The sequence below is a fragment of the Balaenoptera physalus genome, assembly GCF_965194825.1.
Source record: "Balaenoptera physalus genome assembly, chromosome: 18".
Lineage (NCBI taxonomy): Eukaryota > Metazoa > Chordata > Mammalia > Artiodactyla > Balaenopteridae > Balaenoptera > Balaenoptera physalus.
The window spans coordinates 18544220-18571115 of NC_138899.1; the positions used below are offsets into that span (position 1 = coordinate 18544220).

General features: G+C 37.1%; 1 protein-coding gene and 1 long non-coding RNA gene across 13 annotated transcripts in view; one reads left to right on the forward strand and one right to left on the reverse strand.

The window, feature by feature from the left end:
* Positions 1-1611: 1611 nt before the first annotated feature.
* On the reverse strand, positions 1612-7752 carry LOC309647409. Its single transcript, XR_014256027.1, has 3 exons — positions 7485-7752; positions 3476-7147; positions 1612-2665 (listed from the first exon to the last, which is right to left on the reverse strand). It is a non-coding gene; the product is annotated as an uncharacterized lncRNA (long non-coding RNA).
* Positions 7753-7768: 16 nt separating this feature from the next.
* LOC309647393 (uncharacterized protein) overlaps positions 7769-26896 on the forward strand; it is a 198518-nt gene continuing 179390 nt past the window's right edge. For 8 of the 12 annotated variants that reach the window (XR_014255995.1, XR_014255996.1, XR_014255997.1 and 5 more), the window contains exon 1: positions 7769-25397. The gene's annotated coding sequence lies outside the window, so the exon portion shown is untranslated. The remainder of the gene's footprint in view (positions 25398-26896) is intronic. The other 4 variants (XR_014256002.1, XR_014256003.1, XR_014256001.1 and 1 more) reach the window with 3 other exon arrangements.

Below are 26896 nucleotides of genomic sequence, written 5' to 3' on the forward strand. Positions count from 1 at the left end.
TTTAAAATCAGGGGAAAATTGAGACCATGGTATTTAGACAAAAGCCTGTTTATCTTTAAACAATACCTCCTTTGTGACAGGAACACTAACTTTGCATTTCCTCCTCAAATTTCAGTTTGAAGGATTTAGGGAAAAATTCCATGTGCCCACTTACCTGTGATTTGAGCAATATGCCATTTGCCTGTTGATTCTTTGAACCACGTGAACTGGTCTTAGACGTTTAAAATAGGAATCTTGATTTATGGGTACTTTTGTCACTACATATATATTTACATGTGACCAGAAATGATTGCTTTCTCTTTAAATTTGTGAGCACACTAACTTTCCAACAAATTGAAAGCCCTCCCATCTTTTAAAAAGGCAGCATAAGAACAGAACTGTGGCACGAAGGGGAAAAAAAAGCTTCAATTAAGAAACACACATAAATAGAAAATAAAAATAAAGGAATTCCTTTAAAAAAAAAAAAAAAAAAAAAGAAACACATAAAGGACGAGCCCTCTTCTGCGTAAAATAGTTGGTACCTAGAAGAGGCATTCAGAAAGGAAGGAGGGACAATGTGCTGGGCTCTCAGATTTCTTTCCTGAACAATTAGGTAATTAGTTAGCTCAGCCTTTCACCCCCTTCCATACTCTAAGTAGAATTCAGTGTCTAGGAGGTAATTCAACCAGCCACCTGAAAATCCTGTCTTGTGAATTAAAAGAGTTCCCCCTTACTGCATCAAGAGTCGAATAATTTCCACTGTATCAGCTTCCAGCTGGCTGTTAGCAATTTCTGCCGGATGCATTACTTCATTGGTCTATACCAGTACTCTAAACTGGCAGGGTCCCCAGAAGCTCTTCTTCAGAACGTTACAGTTAGTTAAGCTGAAAATTGTTAACTACTGGAAGAATACCCCAGGGTGAATGAAGAGGCAAATTACGGATTGGCAATAAAAATATTTTTTGATATGTTCAAATCACATCAAATATCTCTATACAAAGTCATCCTCCAAGAACGGCTAAGAACAGAGAGACAGCCTTTTCTAGCGGCCTGATTTTGGGTTCTGGTGCCACCTAGTGGGGCAGGGAGGAAGAGAAGATGCAAAAGAGGACTAACCCTAGTCATCACTCAGGAGATCAAGACGATTGTCTTAATTTCCTTCATATCACTATGTATATATATATTTAAAACTTTATCACTTTCCTCATGCAGTACTTTTCAGCACTCCCCGTCAGTTAAAGGACTGAGATCGAATCCCTCTTTCGCTGACCTTCAAAGCCTCCTGCAGCCTGATTCCAGTCTATCTTTGAAGCGTTACTGGGCAGCCATTCTCCGTGAATTTTTCCTAACAGGCAGGCTGGTCTGCTCCAGACAACATTCCTTACCTTTGCTCATGTTGCCTTTTCAGTCAGCATAGATTCTCTTACCCTTTTAGAATCTCATATTTAGAAAGATCTTATGGTTAGATTAGATGTCTTCAATACTAGCACCTCCCAGAAAATTCCCCCTTAAGAAGTCCTCCAACCTCTTTCTGAGGCAATGAATTTAATCTTATCTGAAATGGCTTGTTATATTTTCAGCTACTTCTGGTACACAGTACTTTCTTATACTGGACCCACACCGCCAGTTCAAGAGCCGGGTAAGTGCTAGATGTAGGTGGTTCAGTGCACAGACTCGGGAACAAGGTGGGTTCAAATTCCAGCTTTGTAACTTTCTAGTTGTGTGACATTGAGTACATGATAAATTCCCCAGGTCTTAGTTTCTTTACCTGTAAAATTGGGATAAGAACAGTGCCTATTATCATTCAGGGTCATAAATCAGCTTATATGTGTGAAAGTGCTTAGAACAGTTTGTGACGTACAGTATGTACATGCTTTGTAGGTGTCCGATTTATTATATTTATAGCTTTGGGAAATCATTAAGATACAGGTGATGGCTGCAGTAATGAAAAGAGTGTACTGAACAACACATCTCAGTGTGTATACTTGGAGCACCTACCTGTAAGATGCTCCCCTAGCTAAGGTTCCATGGGGACGTAAGTTGGGGAAATGCTATATGCTATATGCAGCCCTGCTGTGTGCAGCTATATCCTATATTATATAGATGTATGATAGTTAGCATAATCAAGGCTGTCAACTCCTGACATATAACAACCTACCTTTGTCTAGCTTGGCATTTCCTAAACCTTTTTGACTCAAGAATTCTTTTTTTTTTTTTTCCTCCCGATGTGGACCTTTTTTTTTTTTTTAAGTCTTTATTGAATTTGTTACAATACTGCTTCTGTTTCATGTTTTTTTGTTTTTGTGGCCATGAGGTATGTGGCATCTTAGCTCCCTGGCCAGGGATCGAACCCACATCCCCTGCATTGGAAGGTGAAGTCTTAACCATTGGGCTGCCAGGGAAGTCCCAAGAATTCTTTTTAATATAACATCTTAACATCTCATTACCCATTTATGTTTTAGGAGAGGGATCTTCAACTCAAAACCTTAAAGGACAAAGCAAATAGTGTAAGCCAGGGAAGTAGGCCGGGTGAAATACAGTATGGAGTTGGATGAATTATGGAAAACTAGAGGACACATGTCTTACCTAAGTGCATTTCAATTTGGTTTGTGAAAAAACACTGTGTAGGCCAATGAAAACATAGCTGCAAGCTGAATCTGGGCCATGTTCAGCAAATTTGTGATTCCTGTAGAGCAAGAAAAGAGAACTAGCTGCGTAACCTGGGGAAGAACCAATTTTTAGAGATATTCAAGAGAAGCTAACAAGAAATTGCAAAGGAACAGTAAGAGATGTGGAACCAGGAAAGAGAAGCACCCTGGAAACAAAAAGAGGCAAAACAGGGAGGTCTCTGGGGCCACAGAGAAAGTGTATTGGTTTCCTTTTGCTGCTGTTACAAATTAGCACAAACAGTGGCTTAAAACAACACACATGTATTATTTTTCAGTTCTACGGGGCAGAAGTCTGACCTGGGTCTCACGGGCTACAAGGAAGGGGTCGATTGGCAGGGCTGTGTTCCTTCTGGAGGCTTTAGGGGAGAATCCACTGCCTATCCTTTCCCAGCTTCTAGAGCCTGCCTACAGCCTTCGGCTGGTGGTCCCTCCCTCCAGTGAAGATGTGTCCAGTCCTTTTCACGTCACATCACTCTGATCACCTCTCCTGCCTCCCTCTTCAACTTTCAAGGAATCTTGTGATTACATGGGACTCACCTGGATATTCCAAGATACTCGCTCTATTTTAAGGTCAACCAGTTAACAACATGAATTTTATCTGCTGCATTTTTCCCTGCTCTGGTATATATGATATTATATAGGTATTATATAGATATTTTATAGATATCTATTGTGTAGATATTATACCACCATACCTATGATCTCTGAAATTCCTATAGGCACCTAAAGTAGCTCCTTTATTACTGACTTAACTAAGAACAAACCCAACTTCGCTCAGGTTTGCGTGAATCACGCAGCACCATGAACACATGCAGATGTCAGCATACCTTAACTGTAAGTGAAAGTCTCCATCGCTACATGACAGAGTTCCAGCTGCACATGAAGCAAGACCAGCTGAACAACAGCAGCGATGCCAAGCTCCACCCGGATTCCACAGGTCCCAGGAATGGAATCCGCCACATCCTCATTCCTTGATATGCCCCACTGGCAGCAGACATGGGCCCCTGCAGGCAATGGACAGCCAGGAGTTATAAATAAACAGTCAAACAGCCCTTTGCTCTGAATGGCTAATTGCTAGCTGCTGCTTTGAGGCTGCTGCTTGGGGCAATACAGTTTTACTCTTGGAATCCTGGGCATTAATTGTTCAACCATATCATCCTTAATCTAGCCCACATGAGACCAGGAATTTTGGAGGGAAAATGCTTGAGCTATAAAGCCTGTTAATCTTCTCAGACTTTCAAAATAGCCATGCTTCCTGATGGAGATAAAGGAAAATGCTTGTCATGATTCTGTTGTCTGTTTACAAGTAAATCTTTTATGGGGTCACATTAGGGACATTGTAAGGCTGTGTTATGCTGATTTGAGTTTTCCAAATGCCAAAATGAAGTGATCCGTGAGTGGCTTGGAGTATTGTCTTAAGATCAGGAGGCATGGGGCATTTGTACCTATGGAATATCACTCACCTTTAAGGAAATCTCATTATTTGAAAATTTAGGGAAACTGGCAATCAGCCCTGTATTCACTACAGAATTAATTCAACAATCTATGCATTTCTAGTATGAATTGTTGACAATTGAAGCCATTTTATTATCTAAGACATTCAAATGATCACTTCTGCATGTAAAATAACATCAAAATAGTTGTAAGAGCTATAATTTAATGTTTATCAGATATCTTAAGTGCTTTTTTTGTATCCTCTCATTTAATCCTCACAATTTCCATTTTACAGGAGAGAAAACTGAGGTACAGTTGATTTGAATCCAGGCAATCTGAGGGTCAAGTTCAAGCTCTTAAGCCTTTCATTACCTCCTTGTCATGAACTTAAACTTCTTTTTTTTTTTTTTTTTAGTTAATAGTGTCTGTGAAGCATGAGTCTGTAATATTAGGGAAAAAACTGGCTGGTTTTAAGTGAAAATAAATTGAAATGGAAAGCAATTAATTTTTCTTAATGTGAATGAAGGTTGATCTAAATGCTTATAGAGAAGGGATTTCATGTATGAAAACTTACCAGAAAAAAAACCCCTCTTCTCTGAATAAGCAGTCATAGCATTAATCCTTCTATTTTTTTAATCTTTATATTTACATTTTTTATATTTGTTCTTAAAATTTGGTATTTTCTACCAAAACCACTGGTATATTTTCTCTCTCTCTCTCTCTTTCTATACATACAACTAATGGAATATATGTATTCCATTATTTATCCATAAACCAACTGAGAATCATTGCCCTGGCCGTCTTTACTCGTCTATAAATCTTTCAGTTCTCCAGTGTTTGGAAAGGAAGTATAAGCAGTAGAATAACCTGCAACCAAAGAGGCTTTTAGTCAAAGCCTTGCCCAAGCCTGACTGGCTGTTTGTGCCTCAGTATCTTCTATATGTAACATGAGAACCATAGCAGAACCTAAAAGGCAGGGTTATTGGGAGGATTACATGCAGTAAGGAATGTCAATAGGACCCTCCCTATGGAGGAACTTTAGGATTCGAGGCTTCTAAATCAGCCGGTTTGCTGACGTGCTGGTAAAAGACATAGTCTCGTTTTGGGAGGTGCTGGTTAAATTCCAGCCCTTCTCTCTGAGTCAATAAGCTAGGACTCAATATAAGCCCCACTCAGGCTGACCTCCCCGTTCTGTGTCAGTTATAAACTGCACCTCTAGCAAAGACAGGTTTTCCTCCAATGTGTGGTGGCCTTGAGGGAGATTGAGAAATAGTGAAACAGAGATCTAGGAAAATTAAGTTACTGAAAAATCACTGAAGTAATATACGTTGGAAAGCGCATGATGGCACCATGTGTATAAAATTTTCAAATACAAAATTTTTTTCTCTATGGTTATTGTTAACAAGGCTGTTGCCCCAGAATCATACCCCTGCCCCTCCCTCTAATAGAAACCAATTACTCTTATCTCAGTTTCAGGAGGAAGCTGCAAAGAGAAAAAACAAGAACCGGTTAGGACCAACAAGGCCCACGATGGTGGAGCATTTAACTTCCAGTAGACCTTGAGCCTCATTATACACTCCTTGTAATGTATTAGCTAAATGACGTGCCCACCAGCTGATGATTGCCATGACAACAACCGGAAAAGCCCAGACAATTGCGGAAAAGGAGAGTTGCATCAGTTCCGGGTTCAAGCCACCCCCCTGTTCTTGGATAACTCATGAATATTCCTCCTGCTCTTTCCAATTCCCTCCCTTTTTACCTGGACCCTCCTATATATTTGGTGTCTCCACCTGAATTGGGTTAAGAAGTTAGTTGGTGGGCTTCCCTGGTGGCGCAGTGCTTGAGAATCTGCCTGCTAATGCAGGGGACGCGGGTTCGAGCCCTGGTCTGGGAAGATCCCACATGCTGCGGAGCAACTGGGCCCGTGAGCCACAACTGCTGAGCCTGCGCGTCTGGAGCCTGTGCTCCGCAAGGAGAGGCCGCGACAGTGAGAGGCCCGCGCACCGCGATGAAGAGTGGCCCCCGCTTGCCGCAACTAGAGAAAGCCCTCGCACAGAGACGAAGACCCAACACAGCCATAAATAAATAAATTAATTAATTAATTAAAAAAAAAAAAAAGAAGTTAGTTTGTGAACTAGGTTCCCACTTCTCCATTCTTTGATCATTGAATAAAGCTTGTGCTGTTCCAGTCTCAGCATTGCTTTTGCTATTGGCGCAGAAATCTGATCAGAAGAGGAATCTCCCTGGCCGGGACAGGGGGTCTCGGCCCTGGCTATGACCCCAGCCTAGGTCCGGTTGACCAGTTTGGTAACATTATGACCATGGGTGCAATCATTTTTATGTAGCCATGTAACTTACATATGGATTGTCTAGATTTCTTTCTTTTGTATCTTTCAGGAAATTAACCTCTTTTTTTTTCTTTTGCCATTGTAAGATTCCTTAAAGAAATCTGAAAAAAGACACTCAAATGTTTCAAAATAACTATTTTGCAGTCCTAAATTTTTTATACTTAGCATGTTTTAGAGTATTTATAATTTTAAAACACTTTATTTTAAAATTACTTTAGATAATGTTTGTTGAAATGGCTTTTTAAAAATTGCTTTTGAGGATGTTTGTAGCCATTGTGTGGAGCCAGCAATTAAAGAAGGATTTGACACTTCAAAAAATAAAAGACTTTCAGCATGTGAAAAAAAAGTCATTTATAATCACACTTCAAACTATAGCTGTTAATATTAACAGGGATAGTTATAGCTGAAAGGGTCGTTACACACATAAAGGAAGTTTCACTAAATATAGTCAGCATTAATGAGAAGTGTTGACAAGAAGAACTGAAAATAAAACCTTGAGACAACTTTTTTGATTTAAAATTCTATATTTTGTGTGTGAATGTCATTTTTGAGGAAATTACACTTTTATGCAACATAATAAAGAAATGAGAAAATAAGCCAAAGAAAATGCTACTTAGCTAAAGTAGCAGGATAGTCTTAAAATAGGCACATAACTAGCCCATGGGACAGCTGGAAGCTTCATCTTGGTCACTCTGTTGGTCTGTTCAGGAGACTTGCCTATTCCAATTTTTTTTTTTTTTTTAAAGAAATTCACGTTCTTTTTATTTATTTATTAATTTATTTATGTATGGCTGTGTTGGGTCTTCGTTTCTGTGCGAGGGCTTTCTCCAGTAGCGGCAAGTGGGGACCACTCTTCATCGCGGTGCGCGGGCCTCTCACCATCGCGGCCTCTCTTGTTGCGGAGCACAGGCTCCAGACGCGCAGGCTCAGTAATTGTGGCTCATGGGCCCAGTTGCTCCGTGGCATGTGGGATCTTCCCAGACCAGGACTCGAACCCGCGTCCCCTGCATTGGCAGGCAGACTCTCAACCACTGCGCCACCAGGGAAGCCCTGCCTATCCCAATTTTATTGCAATATATCGTCTTATAGTTTTAATTGAATTACATGAAAATGATTTTGTCCTGATAAATAATCTGGATATTCTTCACTATAACACAGGGTTAATATTCTTATAAATATTAAACCAAAACATTTAAATTTCTTACTGAAAACGTGTCTCCCTTCAGGTCAAGGATATAGGGGAAGGCAGAGTTTGGTTTCCTTACTTAAAATGATAGCCTTGCAAACCCAGTTATTTTCGTGAGACGGTTTTCCTAATTTATTTATATAGGGTGGAGGCCCTGAACTCAGGTTTTCCACAGAGAAGATAATCTTTCCAACATAAAGACACAGTAAACTCTTCTATCTTCATATTTTTAAAAAACCCACAGGACTCAAATAACCATTATTTTTTTCATTGTGCTATAGAAGAGCAATATTCTCACAATGACATTTGAATCTTTAAAAGAAGGTTAAATTCATCTCATTATAAATTGAGTGATTACATTCATTTCCTCAGGTTTGTGCTCTGAGGAATCTGGGAATCAACCCCAGTGCCACTGGATTTTAGATATGAGATGTTGGACAAGTTGCTTAAACTTCTCAGAGTTGATGGAAGCATAATACACACACACACACAGACACACACACATATATGTGTATATATATATGCCTATGGCTACCATGGCTCATAGAAAGCATTTATTAAATATAACACAAATTACAGAAATATAGTAGTGATTTAGGCAGCCAAAATATCAAGCTAACTAAAAATATTCCAATGCTCTGGTCATACCACCATTCTCCAAAATGTGCATAGTTTTCCCCAAAATGTGCGTAGTTTACTTCAAATGTGTGAGCACAGCCTAGGTGAACCAGGAACACTAGTAATTTGACTGCAATAATAGAATGAATATGTTAAATAATTAATTGCTTGGCTTTCATTCACTCACTTGAAATATATTTAATGAGCTTCTGCTCATTAAGTGCTGTATGCCAGGCAAGGGCCTGGGCAGTGTAGATACAATGGTTAAACAGTGCTCGCCTCTACGGAGCTTACATTCCAGAAGGTAGAGACAGCTCAGTAAGTAAGTAAACAAACAATTCACCAAGATAACTTCAAATAATGGTAAGTACTTTGAAGAAAATCAACAAGAGTCATATGTTGAGTGACGGGGTTAGATCTACTTTGAATTGGGAGCCAGGGAAGTCCTGGATGAGGAATTGACATCTAAGGTCATAGGTAAGGAAGAAGGAGCCAGCAAGGCATAGGTCTGGGGAATCAGTGTCCCCAGCTGCGTCTGCAAGGAAGCAGAAAATGCAAAAGACTCTAAAGAAGAAAGAAGCTTGCTTATTTGAAAACAGGAAGAAACCGATGAAGGTAAGAAAAGCACAGTAAGTGAAGGGGGAGTGGGGGATGGGATCTGGGTCATGCAAAGCCTTGCTGGTCATGGTAAGAGTTCGGAGGTTTTTAAGCAGGTGAACGAGATATCTGATTTGCAATTTAAAGATAGCTCTGCCTGCTGTATGGAGAGTGGCTATGTGGGGACTTAAGAGTAGAAACAGAAGATGGATTAAGAGGCTATTTTGTCAGAGAAGACATGAAGAGGTTTGGCTTGAGGTAGTAGCTGTGGAGATGGAGAGAGTGGATGTTATAAGCCCTATAACATATATGCTCCAAAAGGGCATATTTTGGAAGTAGAGTTGGTAAGACTGCTTGACATGAGGAGAAATGAGAAAGGAATCAAGAACAACTCTAAGGTTTTTGGCTTGCAATTGGGTAGTTTGTGACACCATTTTCTGAGATGAGGAAACTTAAGGAGGAAGAAGGTGATGCCATGAGGAAAATTTTCAGAGCCACCTGGCCAATCTCAAGTGTTGGATGTTGTCCATTTCTCCAAATGTGATGCGATGACTTGGGAACTGAGAAAACCTGCCTTTTCCTTCAACCTTTTAAAATATCATTCACCTTCTAGCCCAAGCCTAAAACTTTATGCAAAAACCTGAATCTTTATGCTTAACATATGTCCACAGCTCCATATCTGCTATTCGAAGATCCATTTAGGTTGAAAAATTAGAAGATTTGCATAACTCACTTGGTAGCAAAACTCATCTGATGTGATCTCATTTGGTGGCAAAATCCAACTTGGATTTAAGTGAGGCCATTTATAGCCTTCATCCCTCTTAGTATCACAATTCACACATTTCAGTGCAGAAATATTAACACATCTGATTACAGGATGCCACCCTAGATCTTATTGGATTACATAGGATATGGTATATGTATGATATTATCTTTATAAAATTAAAAGAAAATTGAGAATTCTGAAACACATCTGTCTCAAGGTCTTAGAGAAGGGATTATACAGCTTGTACTCTTAAACTTCAAATTGGACAGTACTTAATTATGTATTTTACTAATTGGTATTAAAAAATGTTGACTCCTTTTGTGAGAGAAGGGGTTTACAAAGTACACTCTGCTCAGGTGAAGAGAAATTGGGAAAACAAACCTTGCTGACATTACAATCTCTTTAGATCCAAGCATGGAGAACAATGTAGGGGACTCCAAAATAATGGATTTTGAGGGCAGGAAGGTCAGTACTCTTACGAAAGAAAAAGTCATACAGACAGACAGGTTAAATTAATCAGCAGTTGTTTCACTGCTGTAAATATAGAATTGTGTCAAAACCGTTAAATCATTTTGCCCAGTTAACAAGGAACAGTTTGAACACTTAATGTCATTAATTCTAACTGTACATTTTCCACATTTTAGCTTTTCTGAAATTGGCATATATCTTACAATCGATGTAATCTTAAAATGGACCTTGATCAGGTGGAAGGGATGATGTGTTATTGCTTGAGTGTGCTCGACCTTGGCTGTTGTTTCTGACAGCATGATGGGAAAACTGAAACCCTCAACGTCTCAATCATAAACTATCTAGGGACCTTAATAAGATGGTGTCTTAGTTCACTCAGGCTGCTATAACAAAAATACCGTAGGCTGGGTGGCTTATAAGCAACAGAAACTTACTCCTCAGAGTTCTGGAGGCTGGGAAGTCCACGATCAAGGCAAGGGCAGATTTGGTGCTTGGTGAAAATCATATTCCTGATTCACAGATGGCTGCCTTCTCGCTGTGTCTTCACATGGTGGAAGAGGCAAGGGAGCTATCTGAGGCCTATTTTCTAAGGGCACTAATTGTACTTATGAGGGTGTCATCCTCATGAACTACTCACCTCCCAAAGTCCCCACCTCCAAATATCATCACATTAGGGATTAGGTTTCAATATATGAATTTTGGGCAGACACAAACATTCAGTCTATGGAAGAAGGTCTTAGTTGTTACCTGAAACCTTCCATTGTCAGTATCAGTTAAGATCAAGAAAGCACAAGTATCAAAACTTGCAGGATGTCAGAAACTTCAAAGAAGACCCCAAAGACAATATTGGGACATATTTTAAAAGTATCACTAGTTTTCTGGATGGCATAGAGGGTGATATTTTATGAGAAAACAGAGCTCTCTGTGATTCTTTGTGGGAAGTGATCCAAAAGAGTAAGATCTGGTGAAGAAGTTTTGGAGTTCCTTTACCAATTCATTTTTTATTCTCTTTTCCTTTTTATGAGTGCAAAAGAGTGAGCTATGAAAAGCATTATATGCATATATAATATTTTGCATATATTTCAACAAGTATAAAATAAAATTCTAGTTATAAGAGAGCATTGTCAGTTTAATTGGCTGATTAAAAAGCTCTACATGAACCAGGGGTGCATCTTAAAATTGATAACGTCTCAGATTTGATGAAACACTATTCTCCTTTACAGAAAAAGGCTAAAAGGACTTGGGGGTAGAGGGAGGACTGTGCAAAAGGCAAAGATTCCAATCTCAGATTATACTTCTTCTACTCTGCTTTTTTTCTGAGCCCAGGTTCATCTTTCCCTTTGGCCTTTTCCTGGTACTCTGCTGCTAATGCTTAAATGGAGTATCCACTTCATTAATTTCCAGCATTTCCAGCACATAAACCTTTGAGTACAGGTCAAAGACTGGACTTTTGGCCACGAGTAACTTGGGTGGATGTTTTTCTCAATGATGGCATATGCCTAGAAAGGTTAGGCTTTATTTTCATGAATCCTAACCTAATGCAAAATAAACTTTGAATTTATATTCCTTGAGTCTATCCAGCCTACATGATTTTTCTCTTAAATTCTCATTACTAAAGAAGAGTATGAGACCATTTATCTGTAAAAGTTTTTGATGTGCAAAATTGTATATCTACAGGTTGCAAAAAAATGCACACGCAATAGAAATTTTGTCAGATTTTCAGCTTTTAGCCAAGACACATTAAATGTCACGATTCATATTGTATTTAATCTTCCTAGAATGTCACAGTGACTAGGACACTGGTTTTCAGATTCTTTTAACTTGACTTGTGGTAGTCTGAATAAAACTGTATCCATTGAGGCCAGTTCAAATGTGCTAACACGATTAAAAGAAACACAAATCTTAATTCCAAAAATATTAGAAAGTAAAGTCTTTGTGGATATTTTCTGTATTTTTGATGTTGCTATAAAGCATATTTTGTAAGTAAACTATCTACAGTCTAATGGCTAAGTGAATAAGCTAAGAGCCAGACTATCTGAGTATGAATTCCAATTCTGCTACTTTTTAACTGATTTCAGCAAGGTACTTATTTTCAATGTTCCAGGGTTTTTTTATGTGTAAAATGGAGGATGCTAAGATGCTATTACTATTTTATAGTGTTGTTGTGAGGAACCAGTTGAAGCCATACATGTAAGCCACTTAGAACAGTGCCTGCTACATAATTAATAATCAATAAATTTTTATTACTGCTATTAATTTTTAAAATCTCTTTTATATATTGCTCTCCCTCATAGTGGCAGTTATTTCTCAAAATTCTTTCCCTTGGGTGTTTCAAAACTCTAGCTTACTTCATTATGACACTTTCTTCCAGGTCACTTGTTTTCTTATTTTCTCCTAAATGTAGCTCTGTTCTTTCTTATATAAACCAACTTAGATTTTGTAGGCACAATTCTCCACGCGTTATTTCAGGTAGCCTAATAAAAGTCTGGAGTCCAGTAAAATCTGGAGAAGGTAAATAAAGTATCTTTCTAAGAAAGAAAAGTGACTGGTACAGGAGTATGAGGTTGGGAGGAGGGGAGACTGTTATTTCTTATATTTTATATTGTGTCCATTCTGGTGTGTTCTTGTGGGAATTTTTTCAATTGTATTTGTAAAAGTTGTATAAATATATAAAATAGAACATGAAGTCATTTGGCCTCCCAGCCAACAGTGGAAAATATATGCTGACAGTTATTTTTAACAATTAATGGAATGAAATTTAATGGGTCAAGTCTGGACCGGAAGGCAGGGTGTGTTATTGATTTCTCATTGAGGCTGCCAAAGCACTCTTCTTTCTTCTTGAGTACAGTGGAGTAACACATTTAGAAATGACCTACAGGAACCCTTTGAAGGTTCATTGCCCTAAAATTAATTTCAGTACTTTAAGAACATGACAAAAATATTTATAGTATATATTTTAGTAATATACTATACCCTATATACAGTGGTGTGCTGGTAATATACTATACCCTATATACAATGGTGTGCTGGTAAACGTTTCACTGCTGCACCCCTACACCCATCTTCTCCCCCACCCAAAAAAGCCACAACCTGTTTTGTCGTACTTTCTGGTTTCCATGGTATAAATACTTCCACTGTGGCCAATTTCAAAGTACCAATGTGACATCACTGAGAAGATTTGGGAAGAGATATTAGTAGGATACCATTATAGGATATTTCCACCACAAATATATAACAAATGTAAGTAACCTCAAGAACATAGATAATAGGAAAATACGTTAAAGCAACTAAGATGTGATGAGTTTTAAGTATCTACTGTCTTTGATTTTGATGTAATTTATTTAATTTTAAGTTTATGTGATTAAATTTTTGATAATGGCTATGTTTAGTGACTGACTTTCAAACTTCCTGAAAATTAAAGAATTGATGCTTATAAGCCTCTATGAGCTGGCTTTAAGCACAGTACTTCTGTATATATGTTATTTGATGTTGCCCCTTATAACATAATAACATAGGTTAAAATATTGAAGCTTAATCTCATGTGATGTCCCTCCCTCCCTCCCTTCCTTCCTTTCTCCCCTCCTTCCTTCTTTCCTTCTTTCAGTTTTTGCAGATTTGCTGCACATGTCAAGGACTTAAATGGGCAGAAATCAATTTGGACAAATGATCAAGTTACTCATTTATGGTGTTGACATGGGGACTGAAACAAGGTTATATTTCATAAGAATTTTATAATATAAACTTTATATATCATGATATATGTACATATCTGCCAATGTATCTAGATACAGTAGAAGATCTATCTTTGTTTCTATGAAAACCATGTTGAATGCTATGGAAAGAATCAAGAAAGGCGAGTCACTAAAAAGGCTCTCTAGGTATGAGCTAGAGCTGTGAAAGACAGAGATACTGAGTACCAGCTGACAGTTTCTGTATCTGATTATACTGCTAGCCGCTGCTTTAAGTTGGACCTCTTTAAAGAAATAAAACTGGAAATTTTAGATAATGAACTTCTGAATGTGGAAAATACTAATCTGTTGATTTCTAATCAAAGCAAATATCCATATGTAAAGAAAGGCAAACAAATATGTTTTTATGCTAAAATAAATTTTAATTTAATTATTTCTAATGATTACTTGCTTGAACCTTTTCTTTTTTTCTTTTTTTACCATTAACTGACAAACTACTGCTCCAAACCCAGTGAATAATATGGCTTCAAATATATTTATATTTATCATTTCCAAAATTTATAAATGGAGATTAAGAATGTTGTAAGCCAACCAGATAATTAATAGCTTTAGATGTTTCTCTCCATACATTTAAATCTGACTAAATTCAATAGAAAAAAACAATGTAGCTAGTTCACCTCTTTTGTTGAAATTATTACACAATTTATTTATTTTAGAATCAATCTGCTAATTCCTAACAGTTCTTGTTTACATTTTGTTATGTAGTCCAGGCATAGTAGGTACTTCTAAGGGGAAAAAAAATCCAAATTCTCTTTATCACAAAAGTCTTTGTCATGAATGTGACTTTATAGATGCTTCTAAGGGGTGTGTGTGTGTGTGCACAAAATAATTATTAAGGGATTTTTGTTTAAAAATTAATATTAAATTTGTTACAGTCACAAAATTTAATATTTAGTTCTTTGTTAAGTTGTAAATCAATTTATAGAGTTATAAAACAAGAAGAATTTAATAATACCTTAAAGAGATCTATAATTAATGATTGGTGCTATTTAAAACTTAAAGACTAGTAAATATTTTAAACTAAATTTTCATTTAACTAGTCAAATATACTTTTAAAGTAATTTGATTTTTTGATCAACATTCAAATGCTCATGTAGTATATTTACTTATTAAAATTATTAAAATGGTTATTTGTAAGTTCCATTAAATGTCCAATACTTTTCATTAGTATTTCACTTGCACTTTCAACTTTAAATCACAAGTTGAAATCAATTATTCAGCAGCACATTAAATTGAAATCACAAGGCTGTTCTTTTAATAGGACAAATTATCTGGAACACTACAAATTATAGAAACTAAAAACCCAGATCGCTTAACACAAAGATATTAACACCACATGCTTGATTCTCTTAGGCTTTTCTACGCTTAATTTTAAAACCTCCCTGGGTTTAAAGAGTCGTATTTGCTAAATAAACAATTTTATTATTCCAAGCAATTTGGAGGATACCTTCTTAGCTGGTTATGATTGTGCAATGACCAGAAACATTTGACAGAATATTCACTGGCCTCTTTTTCATGACATTTATGGAACATCATAAGCTCTATTTATAATCTCTCATATTTAGAGCCATAGCCCTGTAGCCCCAGAGGTCTGTTTTCCAGGGCTACTCATGGAAATCTGAAATTCCCACCCATGATGCTATATTAATTGATTGGTCTTTGCATTTCTTTGTCTCTTAATATTTAAATGGCCTCCTTTGCAAGTTAAAAAGACCTTAAAAATTTTGGAGATCCTACATTCATTTCATATTCATTTTATCTGTTTGGGGCCATACAACTTTTGCAAATATAATAATGATATATGATTAAATTTTGAACATCTCTCATGGCTTTAACCGTTTGGCCAAGTCTTCCAGGATCTTTCTACTGTCAGAAAAGCATTTGAGGCTTCCTGTTAGTTTAAACAAGATCATAGTGGTGGTTCTATGACTTTACCACCAAAAGAGTGGAACGGAGGCATGCTGAAGAGGATTCATCAGTGCTGTCTGTTCAATCCTCTGTTTTTGGATAATGTCTTCTCTATGAAGAAATTATGCCTATGACATGAGGATATAAAGAGCCCTTGGAAACATTTTAAACTTCTAGAATTATAAATACTGTCAAGTTGGACTATTACCTCCCTCAAACCCTTGGTCTCCTGGGTCCCTTAAAAAAAAACAAAACAGTATCATTGATTTCTCATGAAAATATACGGAACATAAACACAGGGGGCACATAGATCAAAGATGTTGCAGCAGCAGCTGTAGTATAAGCATCATATGCCTTCAGGATGGGCTACGACATACCACCATGGGCAGAGGGGGGTGCGGGGTGTGAAAAGGAGGAGAGGCAAGTTAGGGAACGGTCTAAATGTAGCATTATTTCAATCCCACCTTCATATCTTTCTGTATTTTGATGGAAAATGATTAGAAAGTAATATGTTTTTTGCGTTTGAGTGCCTTCACCCTGCATATTATTAGAAAATTCACTACATACATCATAAATCAAACGGCAATCATAAAATCTCAAAATACACCCATAAATCTTAAAAATGCTTTTCTGAGATGAGATTTGGTGTGAGCTAGTCAACTTTTCACGATACCAGGCAAGGAGGCATTGGGCCCACCAGTAAATCTGTTCCATAAAAGTCATGTCAGAAACTACCAGTCCACTGAATTTTTGTTTTAATCTAGATTTCAAGCAGTTACACTTTCCTTTGTGGCTCTCCTTGCCTGCTACAAAAGTTGTCCTATTAATTGCTCAATGTCTTGAAATCATTTTCCAAGTAAAATGTGATTTTCTCATGGGGACAACTTGTATACCCTGAGACCATGTTTGTACGCATAAGTTGAAGTAGAAAGTTAAGAATTTTAAGTCAAATGCTTTCAACCTTTGCTTGCAGCAAATCAGTCTTTGGATTTGAATTATCATGGTTCCAGTTATAACTTGGAAAATAGTTTCACTTGAAATCAGCTTTAAAAATACTCGAGTCAGTAACAATTAGCTTTGAAGGACATGCAACGTTTTTTTAACCAATGTTTTCACTCTATAGTTGTTTTTTGGTTGTTAACATCTGTGTTAACATCCACTCATCTGATGGATGGGGCACAGCTGTAGATATTAGCTCAGGAAAGAGGATGCTGATCTAGATTAGAATGTATGTTTCCTTGTACAAAGAAAGTGAAATGCTAAGTGAACATGAGTCCATTACTCAAGTCTAAATTCACGTCACCAAAAGATCTTATTGATGAGTTTGAAACAGATGCAGGGCTTAAGACAAAGGCAGGAATAAAAGATAAATGCAGGAATGTGTGTGTGTGTGTGTGCAAATTGTTAGGTTTTATGTTGATAAAAGCTAAAAGTCAGGTGAAACTCTTAACATTAAAAGTACTTTGATGTTACTTTGAAAAACGTATCAGTTTTCCATCATTTGGCAAGCAAATTTTTTCCTGGGTACTCTCTCCTTTTCTTCCTTTCACTATATATTTTTCTAAATCAGTACCACTCCAAACTGATATTATCTATTTATTTAACAGTTCAATCAATGAATGTATTTATGCATATTCATAATGCAGGCCACTGTTTTAATAGTGATCTCCTGGACTGTATATTCAATGTTTTATATAGCCTTTCTAAGGATCACAAAATTATTTGAGAAATTTGGTAATTGGAAGAGATCTGTATTATCAAAGTGAAGAATTGAGCAAACTGTAAAAATAACTGTGACAATTAGGGACAGAAAAAGAAAGGGAGGAGAATACTTTTACCCTAATTCAGATTCCAGGCAAGAGGAATTGTCATTTATAGAACTATCTGGAAAATTACTTTTATACTTTAATTCATTCAAATAGTATAAGCTTTGGCCTCATTGATAGTTCATACTACATACATATAAATTGTGATCAAATCCAGGAAGTATGTATTTTAGTAAAAGTGACTTTTTGTGATAGAAAGCCTTGTATTCTGTAGTTTTCATCTTTTTTTAAAAAAATCCAACTTTCCTTTTTGGTTATCACTGAATCCAGTTGTCTGCTGTGGTTTGAATACATGCAACGAATGCTTAACTCTGTGGTTCTACTCAAGTGTTAAATTAATAATGGTGCTGGTTTGTTGTGTGGCCTCTGACTCACTTCCCACAATTCGAGGAGGTGTCAGAATTATGGCTTCTATTAATATTGCTCTGTGAGGGATTTGCGCACCAATCAGATTTGCTCCCAGAGAGAATCAGGAGAAGTACGGTAATAATATTTGTTGTTCTTCATTTCAAACCTTAGAAGGCACACCAGTCTCACCTTGTCAAGTCATTTCAAACCACCCACTGATCTGAACTTGTCCAACCTGATAGCTCTGTGCATCTGCCGTGATTGTGGCTAAAGTGGTCAAGAGCTGAAAAACAAAATAGAGTCCCCGAAAGATACTTCACTAGGATGAAAATCAACTTCCAGAGAAAATGTTTTCCATTTCCCAGGAAGCACAGCTAACATCATATTTACTGTGACTCATTTACTGCAGGGGAACATTTCCTCATGGATTCAGTCCTGAAGGTAAGTCAGTGACATTGATAGTAAATGCATTACAGCAAACCGTAAGTATCCTTTTGTGTCCCAAAAATAGAGGCTTTTATTTAAATATCATGTAAGAGATGTCTAAAGTCTGCTGAAAAGAGTTTACAACGACTGAGTAAACTTAACACAACAGGAGTAAGGAATAGTATTATTCCTAAAGAAAATTTTTGTCCATAGGACTTGTTTTACTTAAAAAACAAATCCTCTCACCTGTGGTATCCTTTGAAGTAGAGAAATACAGCTCAACAAGTCTACTTACCACAATTGTGGCAGGTTTTTATTGTTGTTGTTTTTGTTTTAGCTTATGTTTCCCCAGTGAGAGGGATTTCAGTAGGTTTGACTGTTAAATCAGTTCAATACAGAGCTCTTCTTCTACTGACAGAGAAGCATTTTGATTGAAGATCTCTTTCAACCTTGAAAGGGTCAGTTAAATTTTACCCCAGCCAATGGCTTTATTGTCTGAGTTGCCATGAACTGTGTTTCAAATAATAGGGCCTCTGCTCTACTTTTAAATCTAGTACTTTCTAGTGTGTGTTGCTTTTGTTTCTCCTAAAAGGAAGGGCACTGGAGGCATTTTTTTTTAAAGTAAATACATAAATACAAAACAAACTTCAACCATTGTTAGTATTATTTTTACCCCATGAGAGACATACTTTTCAGTTCTTTATGAAAAAAATTTTTTTATTGGGAAAAAGCTTGACGCTTTAATTTTTACACAGAATTCAGCTGGGTCAGGGTACCAATGCTTTGTAATCGATAAAGGGGATATGATATCTAAGATATGCATTTTTAGCTAAATCTATATTCTCTGCTTCCTAAATGGGCATTTCACTGCATATGTTAATGCTACCAATAGTAGCATAAAACCCCTCCTCCTCCCTCCTCTATCTTCCCTAATCTCTCCTGAATGCAATCACCTGAAATTCCACCACTGAAGGCTTTATTTCTGCCTGTAGATGTTTTCAGTGCCACCATAATTTTCCAAATCTTTGTTGAAAAGAAAATTTCTCAGGGAAAGAAAATATTTAAAAAAGTCATCAGTCACTTTTACCTATGTCAGAATTAACTTTGGTTCCATTCCTGAGATTGGATGTTGATCAAGGAAGGAAAACCACACGTACTGGAGATTGGAAAAGATAGAGGATGTGACTTAGTGCACAAAAATCAACATTTCATTAGTAATTTTAATTGATTGCAGCCAGGAATCTTAAGGCTTTTATAGGATTGGCATATAACTTGAATGTTTATATAGAAGAAAGGTTTCCTCATGCCCAGGTTGCAGACTAGGCTTAGAACATGGTTTTTCTTAATCAAAAGTTGTGTTGGTGGCACTAAAACAGAAACTTCAAATTATTAATACCTGGTATTATTTTCCAGTAACATATGTCCCCCAGTCAGTTAGTGATAAGTCTCCTACTTTCACAGAGAGATCCTATGAAGACTGAACCCTGTTCCATGTAGCTGACTCTAGTTGGAAAGGTCTAGGAGGTCTGCCAAGGGTAGAAACAAAATAACTTGAAGGGATTCTCATGACATTTCTGATCACCGGTGGTACTTGGATCTCTTCTCTACCTTTCTCTCTTCTCTCTCTGGATGATCTCATACATTTTCATTCCTTAAATACTATATTGTGCTGATGATTTCAAAATTAATATCTCAGCCAAGACGTCTCCTTTGATCTCCAAACTCACATATACAGACATGCCCACTAATCAGTATTTCCACATGAACATAACTAAGCGTGGGCTACTGATTCCTACTTCCACCCAACCTTGGTCTTCCATCCGTTTTGTTGGGGAGGGAGAGACCAAACCAATACATGCATTAACGTTCACCCATTTCCTCTAAGGGTCAGTCCTGGTTCCCTACTTTCCTCACTCCCATCTCCACCATCTAATCCTTCAGGAAATGCTATTCAATCAAAGAGCCCTACTTTTCCCTGTCATCATCATGATTGCCCCAATTGAGGCTGCCATCATCACGCAACAGAGATGCTTCTGTGGCCTTTAACTAGCTTTCCCACTTCCACTCTGGTTTCCCTTAAAATCTAATCTTCACAAGGCAACCAGAAAAGTGGGTTTTTTGTTTTTGTTTCTTTTGTTAAATTAGATCATGACCTCTGCTGTACTTGGAATAGGTCTGAAACTCTCTCATTGCACTTGGAATAAAATTTTTACCTTGGTTTTCAAGCCTCTGCGTTATCTGTCCACTGCCTCGTTCTCCAACTTCATCTTCTGCCAAACCCCCTCTCACTTACCGCTCTGGCCTCACTGGCTTTTATTTCTGGTTTCTTGGACTTTCTGTTTTCTCTCCCTCAGGAAACTGGCACATGTTCACTCTGTTTGGAATGTATTTCTTCCCACTTTTTGAATGGTTGTTCTTTCTTTCTCACCTTTTAGGTCTGAGTAGATGTCGTTTATTCTCAGAAGTCCCGGCTGACCCTACCCCTTGTCCACACATTACTATCTACCCAAGAACAATGCTTATTTCCTTTACTATGCTTTCCACTAGGCAACAAATTACAGGAGGTCAGAGAAGATGTTTGTCTTATTCATTGCTGTCACCCAGTGTTCGCCATGCAGCCTGGCACTTACCTAATATTTGGGTATTGAATGAAATGAATTCTCACTTTGTCTTGATTCTCCAGTTGCTGCAACCATCCTGAAACCTGTCTGCTTGCTTCTTTTTATTTTTTAGAACCTCTGCTGTTTCTCATTTATTTTCCTTACTTCTTTCTAAGTACCTTCTTCCTTGTTGGTTTCTGTGCATTATCTTAGACTTTGATTCTCCAGTTTTGAATCCATGGGTGTTCATCTGATCAATTCATTTAAATGTATTTGTGAACCCTTTAAATGAAAGGCGATTGGTTGGACATTGCAGGACATACAACTATGAGAAAAACAAAAGTCTACTCTGATGCCATTGGCACGTTTTTGGAGATAGGCATGAGGCAGAGATCAAGGAAGAAAAGGTAGGTAAACAAACAACTACTACGTTCGAATAAGGTAAGAACTACAGGGATTTCAAAATGCCTCACTATGTTCTTTGGTGCTGACATACTACATAGTCTAAATTTTCTGGTTTCTAGGACTCAGCTTCATGCTTTTGTTTACGCTCTGGGATTTGTCATAATTCTAAAACTGAATATAATATTCTTTTTTTGTTACTCACATACATTTTTATATTTCTACAAACTTACCTAAGAATTTCACCTCATTCGTTTAACAGACAGTTACTTTAATGACAAACAAAAGATTTAAAGAAGCTTGATTTATAATTTGAATGGCACAGATAATGGAAAAGCCAACTGACTACAGTATATTATTAAATATACTGTGACTAGATTCACCACCTCAAAACACTGATGTCATCCTGAAGACACACCCTTGACAGTCGTCCATATCAGCAGCACCAATAGAATTTTTCATTAAATTATTACACCCACTCTCTTATAAGCAAAATTTCGCTAAGGTTTTAGAATCTACAAGTGAGAGAGCTGCTTGAAAGTATGGAAAAATTTCAACCAAACTTTAAGAAATGTTTAGAAAATGTTAAACCAAACCTATTTCCTTTACTCAGTTAATATAATGCTTTTTCTTTTTCCTTCTTTATAAGGAGAACCTTCAGCAGTATAAAAATTCATTATTACTTCACATTGGTCTCTTTGATTATTCAAATATTAATCTGCAAGAGAACCAGCCAGAAAGTGTTCATGTTGATCAAACCTTGGATCCAAATTCAACGGACCAGTGGTTATTAAAAACTAGTGGAAGCTTAATTGCATAGCCACCTCAGTCCAGCAAAAACCAAAAGACACAAACAAAAACAAGGCAGAAAAGGCCCACAGAATTAAATTCTAAGCATTTGAATCCTGCAGTATCAAACTTACTTTAATAAGAAAGATTAATGCTTTCTTTAAGTTTATCCAGGTAGAAACAGAACTTTTCTGATCACTAACAAGAAATTAATGACTAGAATCTTGTGTCTGGTGTCTCAGTTTAACATTGTTAATTGTTTAGTCAGCCATCAAACATATATAAACACATAGAAACGTTTCCAAAGTTGCATAAGAATGGTGTTTGAGATCAATTCTCATAGTAATTTATCAGCTCAAATATATTGATACTTCGATTTTCAATTCACATAGTAGGCAGAACTAGCAGCCACTTGCCAATGTGAAGGGAAATCACAGGAGAGGATAAGGACTTAGAGAGGTTTGAAAAAGAAATTTTATAATTTATCAAAACAAAACGTTATGAACAAATACCTTACTGAATAAACCCAGGTCCCTGCCACCAAGGAGTGTACACGCTCCAGAAAGTTGTGAATGAGCAACTGAAATCATTTTCATTCATAGACTCTTTTAAAAAAAGAAATACCATAGGCAGTCATAAATATAGTCATGTCACTTTTTTTTTTAATAAATTTATTTACTTTATTTTTGGCTGTGTTGGGTCTTCCTTACTGCACATGGGCTTTCTCTAGTTGCGGCGAGCGGGGGTTACTCTTTGTTGCAGTGCACAGGCTTCTCACTTTGGTGGCTTCTCTCATTGTGGAGCACGGGCTATAGGCACACGGGTTCAGTAGTTGCGGCACTTGGGCTCAGTACTTGTGGCTCACGGGCTCTAGAGCACAGGCTCAGTAGTTGTGGCACACAGGCTTAGTTGCTCCGCAGCATGTGGGATCTTCCCGGACCATGGATCGAACCCGTGTGCCCTGCATTGGCAGGCAGATTCTCAACCACTGCGCCACCAGGGAAGCCCCATGTCACTGTTTTGATACTTCTTTTTCTTTCTGTTTTATGTTTTTTGTTGTACAAGAGGATATTAATTAGCTTAATTAGATGGTATTGAAAACAAACAGAAATTTCATTTGAGAATAATTACAAAGCAATGTCTCCTTCTTTCCTTTGTTTCCTAAAGGTCAGTGTGACCCTGAGACTGAACCAAACATAGTCCAGTCCCTATCCAAGAGGAACACTCATCAGATTTTATAGAATTACTTGAAATGCAACTCATCACTCTGCGCTGAATACAGCAACATTTTGATAAAACGAAACTATCAGAATAAAAGAGAGTTTGGAACTAGTGAACGTCAAAGAGAACATATTACTTTCAAAATTGGATCATTTTGAAATTAATGCAACCTAATGCAAGCATTATTGTCTTAAAATGATTACTGAGATATTTCATACATTTAATGAAGAAAATTGAGAAATTTCATAAATAATAAAGCTAGTGTGCTGTGATTTTGAAGGCACAAAGTTAGAGCGAATGATTTGAGTTGCAGCGTTTTATTATGTAAAATAAGTGTCAATATCATTGATTTGAGTTATAGCGTTTTATTATGTAAAATAGGAGTCAATATCATTGATTTGAGTTATAGGGGTTTACTGTGTAAAACAGGTGTCAATATCATTATTACTTCACTTTCCAGGATACTTTATAAGCTCTTAATATAATTTAGTTTAGTGGAGTGCACAGCAAAACAAGTAGTATTCTCTGGTACTACATAACGAATCTTTGCAACAGCTGTGCATTTACCACTCTCAGCTGCTCCAGTTACATTAATCATCCTTTTAACAGCCTGACACCTGTCTCTTATTATATTTGAGAACAGTTGTTAATTTCTTTAAATTTTCCCATCCCTCTTAGTGCCTTTGCACTGCTTTATTTCTCTAATGCACATTTATATGGTCTATTATATTAATTCTCTCATTTAATCTTGAGAACTTAAAAATTATTAGGAAGTTAATTGTTCAGGGATCATAGGTTTTTCTCACTTACAGCATAACTCTGTTAAATGACACAGTTTGTTCCAGCTTCTTGCTGACACTGCAAGGGATTGTCTAGAACAAAGAGTTCAATTACTTTCACAGTGATAATCATATATCATTATGTAGAGGCATGGATCCTTAATTCCCAAGCCAGCGCCCGAAGCAGCGTGGCAGCAATAAAGGACACATTCCAAATTCCTCTGTCCACTGCAGCATGCAGGTAATAACTGAAGAATAAAATAAGTGCGTCTCCTTGGCTATGCTCTTTACTAATTGGAATGTTTGATGCCTACAATGAATCATGTTCCAGTAATTTTTATTCACCCACACAAGATTTTTCTCAGAATTGATTTGAGATGCGTCGTTCCAGGCCAAATATATATTTACACTTTATTTTTTTGAGAACTTTTCCTCCATGATTTAGGAAACACTTTCTGGTCCTTTGTAACTTTTCAAGGTACAAATAAAAGTCAGGAAATAACACTGACTTTTGAGTCTCACAGGTAAAGAATTCCTCAGCGTTAACAAAGCCTGAGCGCTCCTTCTCCCCACACACTTTTAGACACAGAGGTTAATGTGTAATCCAGACCATTCTCTTGTTCAGCTATCCCAAGGTCAACAAAGAAACTGAATCAGAGAGAAGAATATTTTGTTTGTTTCATAGGCAGGGAAATGGCTTATGAAATCTCAGAGCAGGGTGTGACCTCATTAAGATAAATGTAAAAATAACTCACCAATCATAAGTTATGGAAACAGGAAATCAACGCCTGTGTTTTACAACAAAGGCACTCTTACATTTCCGGTATAAAAAAAGCTTCTGTTACCATTTTCTTTCCTCTCCTCCCCCCTCTCCTGCTATCCTCTCTGTTTGGGCAGGAAACTTGGCTGACTCTGCCCAAGTTGTCTGCTGCCCTTTTGTTCTATCATCTGCCCAGCCGTGGTGGGAGAAGGCTGATAAATTTCCCCCGTCCCCCCGTGAGTAGGATGAGTAACTTCCAAATCTGGGAGAGTTACAGTCAAATTGCCTTTTGGAAGAGAAACATGGATAGTGAGCGCAGTCCTTACTGTTAAATGCTTTTTTCTTGCTAAAGCTGCTCAGGATCTTATCACCTATTTTTTTACCTGATGTTTTGCAGGCTCCACGTAACTAAGAGCATTAGAGATGTTCTACGGTTGCAAGCACATCATTTTATTTACAGAAAATAACTCCAAAAGGAGTTTTGTATTGTAATCACTTCAATCAAGTAGCGAGATTGGCAAGTTGTAAGCTTGAAATTGTTCCATTGTATTTGTTTTGCTTGATTTTCCCTTTCTTTCTCTCTTCCTCTCTCCCTTCCTCCTTCCCATCTTCTTTCATTTCTTCTTTCTTTTTGGTAAGTTACTCTGTGCCCTATTGTATTCCACGTACCTAGCTCCTACACCTGGACTTCAGTCGATGATATTCAGCTAATGTTTCTTCTGTGTCTCTTTTATAAATCATCTGTAAATATAGCTCAGTATTATGTAATCTATATTTAAAATGTCTTCTATTTTACACAAGTCGAACCTAAGACATTGGAGTTTTCTGTTTTTCAGTCCCTTCCATAGCATAATGTTGAAACTAAACATGTACTCTGCTTCATATAACTGGGAACTAGTATTTTTTTCATACATAGTCATTTCTATAGATATAGCAGATTCTTTTTAGGGTTAACTGGTAATCTGTTGCCTTTATCTGTTATGTAATCCACCTTGACGACTGTGAGACACAGTTTACAAAAGTATCACTGTGTTACTTTGTAAATATTTAATAACGTGACAGTTCCTCCAAGTTTAGGTAATCAGAGCACATGACCCAATCAGGTTGAATGCAACCAGACGGGGAACAGCCTGGGACTGGAGAGTTGGCAACTGTAATTAATCATTAATTGACTTATGTATACCTGGGATAGGTCAAAGTAGTGATGATTATTAACCTTGGTTACAATTTAAATGGCCTAGGGATCTTTTAACAAGTACCAATATCACACCAATGGAATCCGAGGTGGGGCCTGGGCACCTGTATTTTAAAAAGCTTCCTAAGTGATTCTGATGCAAGCGAACCTGAGAATCCTTGGGTTTGAATCTCTTAGTAATATCAATGAAAAAACAAAACGGTTTGGGGTCATTTTAACCAGGTCATCAACTATTGTTCCTACATGCTCCTGACCCTCTTACTACTCTTTTTTCACTTTCACCCTTTCCTATTTATGAAAATATAAAAAGTTTGGGTTGGACTCATAATCCTGCCAAATCAAAATTTGCTTTGCATATATTAGCTAAGGCCTGGCTACCCTCTTGGCATCAGTCTCCATTTCAGAAAGTATTTCAAATTAGCTTTCTTAAATATGTCATGATCTCATTTGAAAAACTGTCATTCTGAAGTTTATGTTGTAAAAATTTGTTTACATTTATATATATATATATATATATATATATTTCTTTTTTTTTTTTTACCAGTGGTGATTTTTTAATTCAGGCTTATTGAGGAATAATTTACATACAGTAAATTTCACCATTTCAAAATGTACAATATGTTGAATTTTGGCAATATATATAGTAATATAATCATTGCAATTGAGATATAGCACATTTCTATGACCCCAAACAAGTTTTCTTTTGCCCCTTTGTAGTCAGTCCCCTCCTCCACCATCACCACGGCCCCTAGCAACCACTGATTTGATTCTTGTCCCTGTAGTTTTGTCTTTTCCAGAATGCCACTAAATGGTATCATGCAATATGTA